The following is a 20,263-nucleotide window of genomic DNA, read 5'->3' on the forward strand; positions in this document are numbered from 1 at the left end:
ACTCTGAAATTGCTGCTAAGATCATTTGCCGGCTGGTTGAAGACTCAAGTTTTACTCCGTTTTTAAAACGGAGTAAAAAATTTCCAAGTTCTGTCATTTTTTCATCTTGCCATGACTTTTCTGGAGGCTAATTAATACTTTGTTCTAGCATTTCAGTGCAGTTCTATTAAAAATTCCTATTTTTTAAAATATAGGTTGACATTCTAATCTGTTATTAGTCAATAATTTATTCATTTTGAAGTAAAACATATGGTATAGAATTATTTCTTTGGATCTAAGGTAAATTTCAATAGAATAGAAGTGTTTAGTTTGAGGTAACTTGTTGAAGTAACAGTTCATGTTATGAAAGTAACAATAATTTGAGACAACACTGTAATTTTAGATTTTATCTAATTTTTTTATCTATCATATGGTAGAATCACTTAAAATGGTTGATGCTATCTAATACTAAAATTAGTATAATTTCTTATACTATGAAATTCTATACTTCATTTTTTCTAATTAAATGCTCTTTGAGCTTTATCACATAAATAGTAATAAAGCAAAAAAAAAACAAACGAGGAAATACTGAATACTTGAGAATATATGGTTTTTCAAAGATTCCGCTGCCCCATACTCTTAGCTTCTATAGCATTCTTTGTTAATGCTTCATGTTTTGTGTTGTATATCATTAAAATACATATGTTACTATGTGTGTAACACAAATATTTGAAAGCCAAATGCTAATTTCCTTACTACATATGTATTATATATGTTATAATGCACATTATGAAATAAGGTATTTTGACAAAATATTTTAAAGTTAGTTTTATGATGGCTTTAGAAAAGTATTAAAGGCTTATAAATTTGAGAGAAAATTAACTACCTAACCATCTTTCACATCACAGAATTTTATGGATATACAATTGTGAAGAAACAAGTGTATTTTAATAAGCAATGGCCCAGTAAACATTTATTTCATGCCTACTGTGTGCTAGGTAATTATGAATTATAGGAGATATAAGTAATTTTTCTTAAAAATGCTGCAAGTTGAGTGATTAAATATATTTTAGTACCTCATCTAATGTAATATTTTAATTCACATTTCCTTCATAATATTTCTTTGAAAACTGAGCTTACACTGACTATTGGTACTTTAAAGTTAGCAATGGAGGTCATATATCTTAAAGAATATTCCCTCTACATTTCCACAGGGTAATAGGGTTATAATGGAAATTTGGGTTACAGAGACAGACAAATTGGGTTTGAGTGCAAGCTATTGTATCTTAGATTGGTTATTTGATTTGCAAAGGTTTAGTTTCCTCATCTGTAAAATTGAAATAAAAATATCTGTATTAGTCACAGTGTTGATGAGATCATTGAAATATAAAATATGCAGCATAAGGTATGACCCATAGAAGTGACCTGAAAACAAACAAATGAACACAGAATAAGGGTATTTATTAACCCTTCAACTTTTCACTTCTTCCTGGAAAGCATTTATAAAAAAATCCCCCAGTCCTTTCAGGAATATACATGATAGTAAATTTAGATTTTTGAAGAACTATTCCTTTAGTTTAGTTTTATACTGGACCTTTTACATGACTCAAATATTAAAAATGTCTATTTTGAAGTATTTTCCAAATTGATATCCTATTTTTTTTAATTTACTCATGTGTAAGAAGAAATCTCCTTAGTCCCAAGCATATGACAAGTAATAAAACACTTGTGCAGACTATCACTCTGGGAAAAAATTGGAATTCATGTCTTTGATGTTGTTTCAGCTAGGGTTTCAATTCATGGACAGAAATCTGTGGAGAATCCAGAAGTAAGATCTAACAGTTTAGCCAGCTCATCTATTTTCCTTTCGAAGGAAGAGATAGGGCAAAATTTGATATCTCCAGAGGGAGATCTAAGTGCAGTGGCACAATAAATCCCCTTTCGACTGACAGAGCTACCTGAGTTCCTTTGGAGAGCTAAAGGAGGGGGGAAGGAAAGAGAGAGAGGCTGACTGATTTAAGGACTAAACATAGATCTTTGACATATAGAGGAGAGTTCCCGGTATTTCCCCTTAGCCTGTTTTGGGGAGGGGAAAGAATTTTAAGTCAATATGATAGGATATTAGTATTCTTAATATGTATTCCATAAAAGAAAAGAAAGGAAAGAACATTATCAAGTCAATCTTATCCAATCCGTGCTTTTTTCTGCTCTTCAACGAGAGGAAGATTGGTTTCTCCTGAGTTGGGAAACAGAAGGATTTTCAGTGTTCTCTTTCCTAACTTTCAGATGAAGCCCAAATTAGAATTTGTAAACTTTATAGTGATGTGGTCTCAAAACCTCCCCCAACACTTCACATTTTAAATATTTCTTTACTTAGGAGTTTCTGAAGTGAAAAACAGTATTTATGGAGTTACCAATATCATGGGAATTTCTGAAACTCTTATACTTGGGCTATTGAATTAAATAGGACTTTTGGATGGACAAATACTTTGATTCATCTAGGGAACTTACTGATACTGTGAGTTTTACAACTTGGAAACTAGCCTGCTTTTAAATCCCACACACCCCCCCCACTGCTGCCCCCCAATGTTGTATTTAATTTTGGATATCTAACTAATCAGAATTGGTCCTTCAGTCTACTTGTTTAATATAGTGTCGGCGTCTCCAAGGCAGTTGCTGACTGTTAGGAAAAGGGAATAATCCCTGAACTGTCAAGTATCAAATGGAAAGTCATAAACCTTATAACAATAAAAAGAAATGTCTTTTGTCCTTTTGTAGTTCTCGAGGATTCCAGAATACATTCAGATTGCAGTAGAGGAAGTTGAAACAAGAGTAGAGTTGGAAAGTCCAGACCAGATTTATCAAACCAGACATTGTGCCTTTCCCCAAACTCAGCATAGTTTGGAGTTACTTCCTTATCAAAGCACACAGGCAGTTCTGGGAAAATTGTCTGTGTTCTCCCTGGAGTGGTTCTCCTTACCATCACATCAGTCAAGTTTGGTAGGGAAAGGGGTGAGAAGAAATGGAGGAGGTTGGTCACAAGAAGGAATCCTAGAAGAGAGTATCTGTTAAAAGTCAGCCCAGAATTCCTTGGGCTGAAGTGTATGTAGTCACAAGTCTCAGAAAACAGTGAAATGTCAGGCAACTTATACTCACATCTTATAAAATAGCTGCAATAAAATATGGCCCAGGGAGACCCAGCCTCAATCATAAGTCTCATATTATTGATAACATAACCAGTGACAAAGAAAAGCTCTTTTACTCAAAATTGATGGGTCATGAATTTAAAGCAAAGGGGGATGGGTTTCTGTCATTCTTTGTCTCTTGTTAATACAGCTGAACATTAGAAGCTTATTATGGTGACAGATGGATTTATTCCACACTCAGGTACGTGGACGTTGAAATTCTTAAGTGGGTCTGTTTCAGACTCAGGTTTTTACACACTTTTTTTAAACCCCAAACTTTCCTTTTTGCTTTCATGTACCACAAAGAATGTCTTTTTCTAATACTTAGCTTTACGAAAGAGTAGTCGATTCCCAAATTTCACTTGCTTTTCTTTCACACAGTGTAAAAATGAAATGAGAAAAAATAGGGGCCACTGATGCAAAGAAGGAAAAAAATGCAAAAGTAGCAACTTTCAAAAAAATCAGATGCATAGTGAAAATTGTATAGCTTTGTCAAATTAGTGCTGTGAGTGAAAAAAATAAATCATACTTTAGTGAAATCAAGTGGTGCCATGTGAAGTTAAAGCTAAGGAGATGGAAAATTGTGTTTTTTTTTTCCTTAAAAGGAATTTAATAAATTATAACAAAAGATGAAAAGCTAAAGCTCAATATATTTTAAATTACATAATAAAAATGAAACTGACCCACATAAAAAGCATAGAACTTCTTCATCCTTAACTCTCAAAGGTTTGGAATCTTATCTAATGTCACAAACAACCAGGTTTTATGCCACTGACTTTCATACGGGAGTCCTTCCCTCCTACTTCAAATGCTCACACTCACATGGACACCGGTATCTTTATATGACTTCCCCCCACCCCCTTGCAGAAGGTTACTCTTAGAAGAAAACAAGGAAATGCAGCTTTCCTTAAAATAGGCAATGCAGGATCTCATATTTTTGATAGCACCATAACAGCTAACAATAAATGGCATTTACTGGGTGCTTTCTGTATTTCAGGAATTATACCTAGTGCTTTACACATATTATGTCACTTAATCTTTAACATAATCTCCGGAAGCATGTGCTGCTATTTTAATTCCTATTTTAGAGATGTGGAAACAGGTCTAGAAAGGAGACTTCTTCACTGTCATGTAGTTAGTAGGTGGAGGTCTGGGTCCCAAGATTGGCGACACTCTTGCCTGTGACTCTTTTCATTCTCTTCCATCTGCTGTTTTTCTCTTGCTCACAGTATCTTGATGTTACCCTGGAAGCCATGTGCCCAGCCCGAGAGGCTGAGTCCTGATATTGGCAGTCTTTTTTTACCCCTTGCCTTTGATGATGGGCTCTGCCATGACTTCAGGAATTTGCAAGAGTCAGTTAGCACCAGAGTGCAAACTGGGAAACATTTCCTCCGTGTAAGGCAGTGCAAGAGAAAAGCCTTTTTATTCTCATTCATTTCTGTCCCTTTGAGGACATTGTTGTATGAGAATCATTTCTTTCCTGTAAGGCAATACAAGGGAAAAGATTTGTATTCCTAACCATTTTTGTCCTTCTGAAGATAGTGTTGTGTGAGAAGGAGATGCTGGCACTTGCAGAAGTCCTTGCTCGGTCACAAGGGAGAAACATGGCCAACACACTTACATGTAGAACTAAAAATGAGAGTCTGGGACCTTGAAGGCATCACCTAGCCTCAGGCATCCTAATATCAGCAACCTCCAGACTTACCGCCAGCCTGTTTTCATTGCGGTATCCTGTCACTTGCAGGCAAATAGATGGAGTTGACCAGGCCCCCTAAGACCAATCAAGTGAAGAAACCCAGCAGAGGCAAAGGCGGTACACGAAGTCAGTGCAGATGAAAAATAAGAACTGTGAATACAATGAGTGATGAAAATACCCATTAAAAAGTAAAGTTGTTCTTTGCTTTTAAATTCATGACCCATATTCTACACAAAGTTCTTTTTGTTTTCTGTTGCCATGGTATCATCTTATTTTAAACAGCTATAGAAAGCAAGGTAATTGTTGAAAGGGTGACCAAGTGTTGGTGACCTGTATATTGAAGTAACTCCTCATTATATAGTTTACATATAGCAGACACGAAACACTAACTTTCTTGCTTAAAGCTTATTAATTGTGGGTGTAAAGCAGAATATAAATTTTTGAAAGCTTTATCACATACAAAAAATGTTGATTTAGATGGAAAAGATTCAACCCCCAAAATATTACATGCAAGTTTAATTACTGGGTTAAGTTGAACAATTAAAGAGGCAGATGGATTCAAAACTTTTAATTCTAAAAATACCGAGACCGTAGCTTTGATTAAAAAGATAATATCATTTAAATAGGAGAGTTAACTATCAATTTCATTGAATCATTTGTTGCAACAGAAAAGTTTAAAAAAAAAAACTATGATGCTTATTTTTAGTTGATTATCAGCTTTAAAATTTTAAATAATGTGTTCATTGTAAATAAAATAGACATGTTTATTTTAAACAGAAAAAACTTTATAATTTACTGTTTGATAGCCAAAATTCATTCTTGCTCAACACTTTTAACATCATTTTATGCAAGCTTGCAAAATAAAACGAAGTTTGCCACACAGAAACAGGTTGTTCTGCTTCTGCCTGTATTTTAAAAAAAAAATAAAAAATATAAAAAGCTACATAGTTGAAGAGAAGTATTACCTTTTGACATCTACATACTCATTGTTCTTTCTAAGCTTTTGTTCTCCAGCTCAGGCTGAGAATGGATAATTATATGTAATAGAAGACAGCTGTGATGTACCAAGTGTATTTTTTTCCCTTTTTATCTTGTGCTTGAGTGCATAATTCCTTTCCTCCTTCGGTGTTATATAATGCTCAATTTCCCTATGTTTACTTTATCCTGAAATTTTAGTGTGAGGACTTTAACAATGAAATTCAGTAGTTTTGTTGCTTCCTTTGGATAATGCCTTAAATTATGGATTAAAGCACAAGATTTCTAATAGAAGACCATTTTGTTGAGCAGGATGGTAATTGCTCTGTGTATCTAAGAAATAATGCCATTATAAAAAGAAGAGACAATAACATTTTAAGTCACTTATTATTACACTCACTTCAGTTTCTTTTTGGGTGTTTCATTGGATGATATCATCAACTTTTTGACTATTATTTTCTTTCTCAATTCTAACTCAGAACGTGACTGTGCGTGCGTGCGAACGTGACTGTGCGTGCGTGCGTGCGTGTGCGTGCGTGCGTGTGTGTGCGTCTGGGATCTCCCAGGCCTGCCTTCACATCCTCTCTAAAATTTGGTGATAATCCTATTACTGATTGTGTTGCAGTGTATATTATAATCATTTTCTTTTGTGTTCTGGTTCTTCCGGCACATTGCTGAAAGAGGAATATAGTCTTAAAAAGTCCTGGCGACTCCACGTGTTCCTTATCCTTGTGTCCTGAATTCTCTCCACATACATTTTATCAGTGGTAATTGGGTAATTAGCCAGAAATGCTGTCGCCTGAGCAAGGGAGTAAGAAATGTCTCATTGAACAAAATAATCTTTCTTTGTACTCATGATTCATTTTTGATATGCTACAACTCTATCAGCGGGGAAACTTTCCTCCCCATCGGGAGTCTAACAAGCCTTTAAGATCCAAGGAGACAGAGCGGGTCTGCTATTAGTCTCAATTGTAAGGCAAATCGGTTACTCTGCTCTAGTCGCATTTTGTACCTGCACAGCAGGAGCTCTTAGGAGATGGCAGAAATCTTCCGTTGGAGATTAGATGAATAACAAGATAAGAGTTCTATTGTGGACCACTTGAAGAAAATTTGTAGCCAATTTGGCTTTTAAAACAAGCTAGAAGGCATTTTTGGAAGTCTGAAGAGCCCACTGGGTTATTTGGTTTCAACTCTATTTTGATGCGGTGTGTAGATATCCGGAGCAAAATGCCCTTCAGAGAAGAAAAATTTCTGTTTCTGGCTATCAGTTGCATCATGATTCTCAAGCAAATAGCTGAGTAAAAGAAAACATCCCTTAAAGACTACACTGCATTCTTGTAATAAATCACAAAAACATTGGTATCAGCTTTCTTAGTCATTCTGCAAGACTGTAGTTAAGAATATTTCCAGATGTGTCTTACTGAAGGGAAGGTAATTTTCTTTCACGCACAAGAGATCCTTTCTTAGCACTGAAGGGGAAAAAAATCAAATACTTTTTTAGTCCTCTGCAGGTGACAAAATTTCAATTTCCTGTATCCTCAGACTGCTAGCATTTTGCTTCTATCCCATGGGAATGAAGAGATATAATCATAAGGCTACACATACATCTAAGGTAATATAAATGAAGAAGGCAATTTTCTGGTTTCCTGACAAGGTAGCTTCATGGAACAATAATCTGAAGAAAAGAAAAAGAGTGCACAGAAATGGAACTGATTGCTTGGGTTTGTGGTAAAGGAACCGTCCCTTGAAATATTCAAGTTAAGAGCAAAGAGATTTTCTTAATGAGGTACTGAATTGTTCTCCAGGATAAACAGAAAGTTCAATGAAAATAATGTCTCAATTTGTCAAAATTAATGATAGACCAAATCTTTCAAATAAGAACTACAAACCTAGTGGGCAATTTTGTCTTCTTCTAATCACATTCTTAGTTGGTGGTAAGTGAAGTACAAAGGATCTGTTACAGTCTAAACTCTCCTGTGTAAATTGCTGCTATGTATAGTATCACAGTTTGATACCAGTGGAGCTCTTTCATGGTCTAGTATTATAGACTATATTTCTTTTTTCTCTCTCCCATCATCCACTATTCTCAAGAGATAAATGCAGTACAAAGCCCTGTATGAACTGTAATTATACATAGCAATTTTAAAACCATGTCAGTTAAGTTGTTTCTACATTCACCAGTGCAAAATAGGAATTATGTGGATGAATATTTAACAAACAATTTTTAAGAGTTCTCAGATCCCCAAGTGTATATTACTTTAGTCACCTGGATTGCTATGTGAATTTATGCCTCAGCAGTGCATTATTACAAAATATATTTCTGGTTCTATGTCAACATAAATAGTGGCTTCTTTAAGAAAATATGTGCATAAGAAGATATGCGTGTGTGTTGAAGGAAATGGCATGGGATGGGAATGGAAAGCAGGGTCCTACTGTCTATAAATTTAGTAAACAGAGGCAAACAGCTTTCTTTAAGGGTAGGAGTTAGCAGTTTCTAGCTTCCCTACGATATTTTTAAAAAAGATTTTATTTGTTTATTATTTATTTATTTATTTGAGAGAGGGGCTGGATCTCAGGACCCTGAGATCATGACTCTGAGATCATGACCTGAGACGAAACCAAGAGTGGGACACTTAACTGACTGAGCCATCCAGGCACCCCTTCCCTACCTTATTTTAAGTGAAGCATCTCTCTTTGGGCACAGGTGGTTCAAGGAATACTTGTGGGAAATGCTGTTCTCTATGCATATTTCTTCCCTTTTTATTTTCCACACAGCATTGTTATTAATAAATAGAAAATACTTTTCTAAAATTTTTAGTTCTTTTGGCTGGTAAATGTTTGTATTTGTTAATAATTTTTAGTACTTTTGTTTTGTCTAAGCAAAATGTAATCTAAACTCTTTCTGACGTTAATAGTGTTCAAATACTTTCTCAAAAAGGCAGACAAATCAATAACTATTATACAAGATAGTATGTAAAAAAGATGATTCATCAGGCAATTAGGTTTCTGTGTAATCTTTTTTTTTAAGCAATTTTATTTTTAAGAGAAAGAGAGAGTGAGTGAGTTTGCCAGGGGGTGGGGTGGGGTGGGGTGGGCAGTGGGGAGGGAGAGAGAGAATCTTAAGCAAGCTCCATGCCCAGCACAGAGCCCGACATGAGCCTGATCTCACAACCCTGAGATCATGACCCGAGCTGAAATCAAGAGTTGGACACTTAACTGACTGAGCCACACAGGCACCCCTGAAATATTAAGTTAAAAATGGAACATCAGATATATTTAGAGAAAACAAGTAGAGAATATGGTGGTAAAAAAACATTTTTTTTGACATTTTGGTATAATACTGTATTTACCAGTTGTTAAGAAAAGTCAGAACCATGTAGCATTTCACCACAGAAGTGTTACTGTGAAATTTATGGCAATTTTGATAATAACTTGTTATTTTGCTTTGTACATTTTGTTCCAGTTATTTGTTTTCCCCTAAGTACTGCACAAAAGGAACTGTGCTTGATTAATCCAGCTCAAATTAATAAGTAAAATGTGAAGACACACACCCTGAGCTAAACAGTTCCTTACAAGCCAGGCAACACAGTAGCGTAATATCACAGGTACAAAAACAATAATATATTACATTCTAAAATGAATAAATGGGGGACACCTGTGTGGCTCAGTTGGTTAAGCCTCTGCCTTTGGCTCAGGTCATGATCCCAGGGTCCTGAGATCAAGCCCCACATCAGGCTCCCTGCACAGTGGGGAGTCTGCTTCCCCTTCTCCTCCAGCTTGTGCTGGCACTCTTGCGCTCTTTCTCTCTCAAATAAATAAATAAAATCTTTAAAAAAAAATGAAATGAATAAATGATAATTCAAAAACTTAGAGGTCTGTTTTAGTAAAGATACTGTTCTCCATTACAGTAGTGTTAAAATATGAAAATTTATCAGATAAAACAAAAAACAATTCTTTTTTTTTACTATTTTTAATCATAAAAGTCTTATTATAATTGAATAATATCATCTGATTATGATTTGTTTTAATGTCTTTTGTCTTTTTCTCTTATTCTCCCCTGAAAAAAAATCTTGTGTGTGTGTGTGTGTGTGTGTGTGTGTGTGTGTGTGTGTGTGTATTTTCTTATTTACTCAGAGGGTTATATTAGAGAGGTGAGGTTTAAAAAAATATATGCAAGAGAGATTTTCTATATATGTTAAAAAGTTACCATGAAAAGCATGAGATCTTTTTGCTAAGACCTTTATATCCTAAAAATGGTTAATTTAATTCAAAATATATCTATTTATGCAAGCTAATTTTGAAAATGAATTTTGAGGTTAATTTAGCTTTAAGTAATTAATTTAGTTGTTAGAGAATTAATCAACTTTCAAACTATGCATTGCTATATAAAAACCATCTTTCTCAGTAACATTTTTGTCCCTGAAAAATTTATTTGCATGTATAAAATCTTGTTTAAAAATTTATTAAACTTACTAAGGTATAGGCTCTTCATGTGTAGACCTCCCAGGGGAAATGCTCTATCTGAATTCTCTCAAATTACATTGCTTACAACTGGCAATTAATTTGTTTTCACTTTCATAAACATTGTGGATAACAGGATTATTTCTTTTGGCTAAGAGCTAGCAAACTGATCATCACGGCAAAGAAAAGGGTTCAGAAGGTAAATGGCATTCCTTCATAAGCCATGAAGCCAATTGTAAGTTTTGTTTGCTTGTTTTTAGAAGAGGGATAAATAAGATGGATTAGTGTAGTTTGGAAGATAAGTTAACGTATTCTTCCTGATGAGGAAGGAGGAATACTCATTATGTTCCTAGTAACATGGGAAAAAGTCAGAATTTGTGAACTGTGTAGGTAGCAAAGAATGCAGCAAGCCAACTATCTGAAGGACCTTAGACTGTTATGATGGCCATAATCTTAGAGCACTGTAGAGACAACAGGTTGTTGTACAATAAATTTTAATTACAGGACATAAAAGTTATGTTATTTTCAGCTGAATCAGTGTGCCATGGATTCTTCCACATTATCCCAGATGAGACATTTGTCTATCTAACATTTGCCAAAATGATCTTGCTGGTCAACAGACCCTCCCATCCCTCATTCTTTCACTCCCAGTAGTTGGCCTGAAATAGCATGCAGTGCAACGGGGACTGCATTTGGGTATATTTTGGCATATTTCCCTAGCCTGCTAACTGGAAGCAGCTGACATTTAACTGAAAGAACATGGTGGATTGAAACCAAGCATATGAAATTTCAGATCCAAAGAATCCCCTGAAATGAAGAACCTATAAAACAAGTGTAATTTTTGGCCCTCCTCCTGCAGTAACTGGGAGGAACCGTTGGCTCAGTGGTAGGGAGACGACTTTCCCCAGATCCCTGTACACTTCCCACTACTAAAATTTCCCACTAGTGAATGATACCAGGCTGCAGTTGGCAGTCCCCTTGCAATGGCCTCCCCTGCTGGCTTACCACTGGCTCCCATTCTGCATTCACACTGTTTCTCCTCACATAGTTTGCATATTTTCTGATTGGCTGCTGCTTAGTCCTAAAAATCCAAAGTTTTGTAGTGAAAAATGCAAGTATGGTCTATAAAATCTGAGAGGGTTTCAGTGGATGCTGAAGACGCTGTTACAGTTCCAAACAGATCGGATGTTGAGAACATTAGGTTTCTAGATCAATTATGACCTGTTTGACTTCTTAATTGTGACACACAGGACAACTTAGTTCATGTGTTTCCCCTCAGTTTCTTCATCTGAACAATAATTATAGAGACTATCCTATAGATTCTTTAATGAATTAAGTGATATATACTATTTAGAACATTTCTTGGCTCAGAGTAAACAGTCAATAAATACTTTCTATAATTACTACATTGTTTTTATTGATATTACCCTGATAAAGATGTGGTTAGGTATTTCATCTGAAAACTGGATCTTTTAGGGGCAGTTGAAGATCCAGTTTTCAGAAGAAAAAGATTAAGATTATTTTAAACTTCATTAAGAGTCTTTGAGAGTACAGGCTTGGTCCTTGACATTTCCAAACCAGTGTTTCTTAACCAGCTGGAATAGAAGAGGTTTGGAAGGGATTTGGGGAATGGGATGTATTAGAATATCAAGAGGGCAGGACACCCTGCGAATTCTGATGTAAATATCCTCTACCCAAACACTCTCCTCTGGTAATTGCTGAGAGGTTTACATCATATCTCTCAAGTATGTTCAGAGTAGGAGAGAAGCTAGGGACCATATTTATAAGCTATTTAAAAAATATTTTTACCTATTTAAAGTTAGTCAGGTTTCCATGAGTAAAAGTGACTTTTTAAAGACTAATCATTTAGGGGCGCCTGGGTGGATCAGTTAAGCGTCTTCCTTCAGCTCAGGTCATGATCTCATGATCAAGCCCCACATCGCATCAGGCTCCTTGCTCAATGGGGAGCCTGCTTCTCCCTCTCCCTCTGCCTACCCCTCCCGCTGCTTGTGCCCTTTCTCTTTCATGCTCTCTCTCTCTGTCAAATAAATAATAAAAATAAAAAATCTTAAAAAAATGAAGACTAATCATTTAGATATTCTCAGATATTCAGATCCTTGACAAAAACTGCCACCTTAAATTTATTGTATTCATCTCCTCTTGCTGCTTTAACAAATCACCGCAAAGTTAGCAGTTAATTTAAAACAACACACACTTATTTCACTGTGATACATCTCAGAAGTCTGAGTGGGCTCAGCTGGGTCCTTTGCTTGGGATCCCATGAGGTAGAATGAAAATGTTGATTAAGGCTGTGTTCCTTATGGAAGATTCTAGAAAAAAATCCACTTCCAGTGTCATTCAGGTTGTTGGCCAAATCCAGTTCATTGTGGTTGTGGTTGTAGGAATAAGGTCCCTGTTATCTTGTTGCCTGTCAAACGGAGGCCAGTTTTTCTCCTGCAGGTTAACTTTGCAAGGACTGACTGAGTCTCTCTCATGCTTTGTAGCCTCTCTGACTTTTGCTGCATCTCTCTGATACAGATCAGAGAAAGCTCTCTTCTTGTAAGGGTTCCTGTGATTACATCAGGCCCACCTGGATAATCCAGTGTGTCCTCTTGTGTCTTAAAATGTATTGCCTTAATTACATCTGCAAAGCCCCTTTTGGCCATTCACAGATTAAGGGAGTAGGGTATGAATATCTGTGGAGAGCTAGTCTATCTACCACCGTTGGGTTGTTCTAAATCCAAATATTCTAAAATGTGAAAGTCCTAGGGAACCTTCTTTCTGTCTCCCTTTTACTTGTTCAACAGCTTCTATTAAATATCCTAGGAAGTCTAAGAAACTTAATCTAGTTGAGAAATAAAGTCAATATACACCTACTTAAGTATAAGGGGCTCAAGAGAGCTACAAAAAAAAAAAAGGTACATAAAAGAAATTGCAGTTATTTCTAACAGGAAGAAAGAAAAGATCAAGGAAAGCTTCTTTGAAGAGGTAGCTTTTGAAAAATATCCTGAAGGATGAGCAAGGGAAAGGTATTTTTTTTTTTTTTTTGTCTTATGGATGATAAGACATAAAAGCAGAAACATATGCTATATTCAGGATGTGGCAGCAGCTAGGTAGGATTCATGGCAATATGTAATGAAAATGGAACTTTGTATGACCATGCTAAGAAGTTAGAACTTTATTCTATAATAGGAGTCAGTGAAGCTTTTAGACTGCGGGAAGTAATAGACTCAAAGCCATGTTTTAGAAAAGACAAGTCGGCTGTCACTGTGCAGGATAGATTGCAGGCAGAAGTCCCATTGGAAGGAGAGTCCGAAGGCAGGAACATGGCAATAGGAATGGTAGAAATTATGCAATTAGGTTGAGAATTTCTTTCAGGGTGATTGACTGAATGAAGGGCTGAAGGTAAAGGTAGAGTCCAGATGGGACATTTTCTAGCCTTGGAAACTGAGGAAGGGGATGCTATTTTCTGAATATAAAGGAAATAGGAAGAACAATAGGGTTTCTGAGTGAGCAGATAGAGTTTAAGTTTATGCATTTAATATCCTTGTGCAATCTGAGAAGGAAATTAGGAGAGTTGCAGGCCAGAGATATCTTTAGGAAATGCGTCATCAGTAAGATAGTCAAGGCAGAAGAAGGGGTCAGGTCATTTAGTTAAAAAATGCGGAAGGTGGGTGCCTGGTTAGCTTAGTTGGTAGAATATGTGACTCTTGATCTTGGGGTTATGAGTTCGAGCCCCACATCAGGTGGAGAGATTACTTAGAAATAAAATCTTAAAGAAAATAGGAGAAGAAACCCCCAGACTCCCTTGCGAGACTTAAGGATAATCCACATATGGGAAGGAGGTAGCAGGAATTTAATTGGTGAAGGAAGTTCACATGCAACCATGTGGGATGCTTGAGAAAAACTTATAGCAGGGCAGCTGTAAAAGTAGACAAGGAAAGTGTATATTCTTTTACCAGTCTCTCCCTGGTTCCCTCAAAGAGTAAGGTCTGAAGAGCTCATGTAAAACATGGTGACTCTAGGTGACAACACTGCATTGTATAATGAAATTTGCTAAGAGAGGAGAACTTAAATGTTCTCATACACACACAAAGTTAAGTATGTGACATGCCAGATGTGTTGATTAACTAGATGAGGACTCCTTCCACAATGTGTACACATATCAAGTCATTGTATACACTTTAAATATCTTACAATTTTATTTGTCTGTGGTACCTCAATAAAACTGAAATTTAGGGGTGCCTGGATGGCTCAGGTCATGATCCTGGAGTCCCTGGATCAAGCCCCGCATTGGGTTCCCTGCTCAGTAGGGAGTCTGCTTCTCTCTTTGACCCTGCCCCCCCTCATGTTCTCTTTTTCTTTCTCACTCACTCTCTCTCTCTCTCAAATAAATAAATAAAATCTTTAAAAAAAAATAAGCTGAAACTTAAAACAACAACAAAAACAGTTGAGACACTTTTTGGGACAAGGTGGGAAAGTACCTCTTCCAAGAAGAGATCATTTGCTGAAGTGAGGGAAGCTTCGAGTAGTAGAGGGCAGCCAAAGAGAATACCTTGAGGGCTGGTAGCTGGGAGGTCCTGGCAGAAGCTACAAATCTACCTCTGGTTCAGTTGAGTTGAAGCCACTTCATTTGGCAGGCAAGCCCCATGGGTTCAGGGTGAGGAAAATGAATCAGGGCCGACTGTTGAGTCCCCCTTCCAGGCAATTCAGTCTGTGCTTAGACCAGTTATTTATGTTGAGGAATCCATTTTTTAAGCTTATTCATTTCTGTGCCTTTCTACTCTTGTTTTGTTCATCTTCCTTAGTTTCCTGGTAATGATTCTTTTGGGAAAAAAAAAATCCATCATCATTTCCTCTGAGCCAAGGAGAAAGTCTTTAACCATAGTTAGACCAGAATAACTAGAGGCATCATTATGTTCTTGAAGCAATGGTTCTCCACATTTTTTTTTCCTATTCAAAACACCTCGTGGGGTAATGAAAATATGATTTCTCTTCCCTCCTTTTCCAAAAATCCCTGTTTCTTTGAAGTTCATTTAAGCAGACTCTACCTCTCAATATCCTTCTTCAGGGCTATCATATACTGATACCCTCCAGTTGTCTTCTTTCAGTAATAACTGTAACACCATATTTATTGCCTTTTTTTTTCAATTCCGGTATCTGTCACCGTCTTGGAGAGTTGGCCTTTAGTTCCCTGACCTTGTTATCTACAATAATTTTTTCCACTACATTTCCTTCGTCCTATCCTAAATCTTCTCACCTCCAAAATCATACTTTCTCCAAAACTTATACTTCAAACTTTCTGTCATTACATCTAACTCATCAGTTAGAGTCTACTTCCACACACCCCATCTATAATACTTGTCTCCATCTCTACTAGGACCACCCTGACAGGAGTTACTTTCTACTGTACTACTGCAGGGGTCTGCCACTGGTCTTCCCACCTCCCTATATTTCACCTAGACCCGACATGATACAAAACAGGAGTTCAGCAGATAGTTGTTGAACAAATGGGTGATTTATGCATGTTGAAGGAAAAGGAAGCATTTGGGATTTTTAAAAGCAGTTCCCAGAATATGTCCTGAGGTAATAATGGTCAGTCTCTTCATCATCGTTATTATTTAAGTTGTGGAAAACTTGACTTCTAGACTTGGCCTTACCTACGTATTCTGTTAAACAAAGTGCTTTGGACCGGTACCCACACGGATTCCACGTTTCCACTTCCTAAGGGTCTGCCGGTACTGAGACTCTGGCCAGCACTGATTGGTCCCCTTGTTGGGGCTTGTTTGTGATAACAACTTGGGTGTAGCCTGGTTCATCAAGTGTCTGTTTGTGGCCCTGGTGAAGGAGGGATCAGAGCTGGATGAAGAGGTACACGAGAGAACTGTTTAGAGGTGTGGGACTGTATGTAGGCTTCTGGTTTCCTCTGGTATATCCTCTAAGAGGAAGGGTGTCCCCTGTTCTGCTGGCTTCCCAACATTAAATAATCATCTCTTTGTCAGAGCTCCCACCTGAAAATGCTGCCCCCCCCCCTATTCATGAAGAAGGCCTGTTTGCAGTCTGAGAAGGTAGGAGGGAGATCAACAGCTGGGAGCTGGAGGCGTTATATATTTCAATCTCAAATCTTGATAATGTATTGGGAATGTTTCCTGTGTTTTACATGACAGTTGAACATTTGTCAGAATGCTGACCTTGAGGTATTGTAAGATTCCATATCATCAAAGTTTCCATTATGTTCAGCATATTCACTTTATCAGAAGGAACCCAGTTTAGAAAGAAATATGGATCTGAAACAAAAAGTGTTGCCTTTAACTGAAAGCCATATACAAGGTCCTGGCTTAAAGCTTGGGCCTTCCTTAAAAAGAGGGAGGCTGACCCGGTTCCCCTTAGACTTCACCAATTCCTAGATGTATAACCTTAGGCAAATTACCTCAACCCATGGTTGTTTTAAGTTTTAGCCTATATCACCATAACCTGAAGGTCTTGACAAAATACAGATTGCTGACCATACCCCCAGAGTTTCTGATTCAGCAGGTGTGGAGTTGAGTCTGAGAGTTTGCATTTTAAAATATTCCCATATGATGCTGATGCTGCTGGTCCAGAGACAGCACTTTGAGAACCACTGCCTTTACCTCTTCAAATCTGAGGTGAAGAATAGGCATATTTAGAGCTGCCTTCTTTGGGGCTATTGAAAGAATAGGGTGCAATTCAAAACATCTGGCTCACAATCAGGACTGGACTGATGCTTAACTCTTAAGTGAACCATTTATGGTTCATGGCCAAAAGCATACAAAATTTAAATTTTTAAAATTTCAAGTTTTTTACATCTGCCTTTTAACCTATTACAATTGGAAAAATACATTTCCTCCTGTTATTTGTACCCATGTCCGATAGTTACAAAATGTAGTTTGCCTATGAGACTACAATCTTTTTTTATGTACACATTCTTAGTACTTGTCATGTTCATTTGTTGCCACAAATTTGTTACCTAATGATCTTGCTGCCCATTTGGGGCCTTGAAAAAATAGCTTTTCGAAGGTTAAGTATTGTGTGAATAAATATAATAAATAATATTTAACACCTGAGCTCTACTGGAGATTTTTAATGGGATATTTAAAGGATTAAGAAGATGAGGTTTAGGAGTGGCTCTTTAGGACTAGAGAAAATAATTCTGATAATTTCCAAATGTCTATAATCTTTTATAGATTACAGTGACAGTCCAGATTGTGAAATACATTTTGGTCAAATGCAGATTATTCATTTAATTGTATGAAATATGATTTTTCAAAAGGATTTTTTTGGGCAGTCATTATGCTCTAAACATAAGATATATCAAAAGAGATTGGATAATTTAGTTTATTTTTACTAAGTTGGACTGTACCTAAAGGTCAGGGCACATAAATAGATACAGACTTTATGAGACATAGCTGGGGCTCTTGCAACTATCGGTCATACACTAACTGTTGGGAGAATTAATTGTATGTTCTTACAATGTTTGGGTTACCTTGAAAAATTCAGTGACCTTTAAATTTATGGTACTATATTTTATCTCCCAGGATGACATCCTTGTAATAAGCATAGGGAAGTTATTCAGCTTTAGATAGCTTCTATATTCTTCTGGTGACATGTTTATTCACTTTGTTTATGTGCTTGTTCTTGGCCTTTTCCCCTGGATTTTTTTTTTTACTGGTTTTTGCTACGGTATGATATTTACTGTAGGTTAAGTATACGTCTCAAGTTTAGCTGAAGTTTTGTTCCTCTAAAAAATTAACGGTAAGTTCTGGGAACAGCAATTAACATTTCCTGTTCGAACCCATTTCTGATGTTTAAAACTAAAGGAATTGGAATCATTATGTAGATTAATTAGAAAATAGATCATCCTTTTAGAATATAATTTGTGACCCATGAAGCTTAAAAAAAAATAGAAAGTTCTGGTAGTGTATCATTTCTGAATATTCCCATGGAACTAACTCTATTTTAACTTTTAAATGTTTTCTCTTCCTAGAATAATAAAAACAACATGTGAAAGTACTTTTTGATTTGGGTGTAGTTTCCCACTTTTATTTCCCTTAGTGTTTAAAAGGGGGAGGGGTGGAAGATTCTCCTAGTTTCTCACCATTTTCTGTTGAGTGAATGAGCAGTTTGTGATAATTCAGGTTTCTTTTGCAGTACTTTTTTAGTTTCTACTAGAATGTTTGTTTAAATCAAAATATTTTTTTCTGTTTAATGATATTTACAATAGAGTTTTCTTCCTTTTTGTACTCTTGTGTGTGACCTAGTTTTAAAAGTTAAGCTTAAAGTAATGCTAGTTGTAACAGTAACAACAGTGCATGAAGCCTGAGCAGAGAATTTTAAAGACCCATAATAATATGTAAAGTATAGTTTAATGAGGTTATCTGAACCACTTTAAGTTTCTAGGACCATATAATTTGAATAATTATGGTGTAAAATGTTAATGAAAAAACTCACATTGCCTGGCAATGTAGAGATGTGACAATTGTTGAAGGCAAATTATCTACCCAGGTAGCTCTCACAGGGTGGCATTAGCAAATTTGCCTTGCTGAATCTCCCTTTGCCTGCATTCTACCTGACTTTGCAGGTTTGCAAACCTAGTTTGTTAGCACTCAGAGAATAAATCTGTTTCTCAGAGGGATTCATGTTAATCAAGCTCAAGGAGACTTACTAGAACATAAACCAGAGGGGCGCCTGGGTGGCTCAGTCTTTAAGCGCTTGTCTTCAGCTCAGGTCATGATCCCAGGACCCTGGGATTAAGCCCTGCATCGAGCCCCACATGGGGCTCCCCACTCAGCGGAAAGCCTGTTTCTCCCTCTTCTTTTGCCTGCCGCTCCCCCTGCTTGTGCTCTCTCTCTCTCTCTCTCTGTGTCAAATAAACAAAAATCTTAAAAAAAAAAAAAACATAAACCAGAACGCTAACTCAGATATTTCATGTTCTCCAAAACACCAACTTTAATTTTCATGGCCATATTACAAAGACATATATTCCCTTTGGGCTGCCGTGGGGTGAGCATGAAATCAAAGTGATCAAGGTGTGATTCATATGTTTAGTGGCATCAGGCTTAGTGAACTTAATGATATCATCTTCAAAATAGGCACTCTGTGTGCTCCAAGGACCAGGTAAAGCACATTTTTTTTTTTTTATACATTGGCACTTTTCTCAGTGGACAGTGATTAGATGGTTAATACCAAACAAACTTCTGGTTTATGACCCTCTTTTTATCTATTTTGTCGATCAGTTCCCACCCTTTCTAGTTATAACCTTCTTTTTGGATATGTTAGACCATCCTTTTAGAATATGAGCAAATTTTGGTACTCTGGAAAGCATCCCATCCGCTTGCCCAGGACCTTTTAAAATGTTTAAATGTTTGTTTTGGCAAACTATAAAAGTTCGTTGAAATATGTGAAAGGAACCTATAATCTTCATTGCATTTTTATTAGTTAAATCTCTATATTAAAATTGTATATAATTTCCAACATGTATACAATTTTGGAAAATTTTTAATAGTTGCCATACAAGATTTATTTGGGAGTTGTAATGTGAATTTCTAATTCTTACGTTTAGTTAAAAGAATTTATGGCTCACTTCTGATTATAAAATTAAAACTAATATATGGTCTTCCAAGAAAAATCATAGAATACAAAAGTGAATAAAGAAGAAAGTAGAAATCATCTGTAATCCTGACATTCAGAGAAAGCTACTTTTCATATTTTGGCATATATATATATTTAAAGATTTTATTTATTTATTTGACAGAGAGAGAGAGAGAGAGAACACAAGCAGGGGGAGCAGCAGAGACAGAAGGAGAAGAGAAGCAAGCTCTCTGCTGAGCAGGGAGCCTGATGTGGGGCTCCATCCCAGGATCTCAGGATCATGACCTGAGCTGAAGGCAGACGCTTAACAGACTGAGCCTACCCAGGCGGCCTGGTGTATATACATTTTTTAATACAA

At 36.5% G+C, this 20,263-nt stretch overlaps 1 protein-coding gene across 1 annotated transcript in view; it reads left to right on the forward strand.

Annotated features, from left to right (window-relative positions):
* Positions 1-20,263, forward strand: part of ROBO1 (roundabout guidance receptor 1) — a 1,115,645-nt gene that overhangs the window by 863,573 nt on the left and 231,809 nt on the right.

This window comes from Zalophus californianus, chromosome 1 (assembly GCF_009762305.2).
Source record: "Zalophus californianus isolate mZalCal1 chromosome 1, mZalCal1.pri.v2, whole genome shotgun sequence".
Taxonomy (NCBI): Eukaryota; Metazoa; Chordata; class Mammalia; order Carnivora; family Otariidae; genus Zalophus; species Zalophus californianus.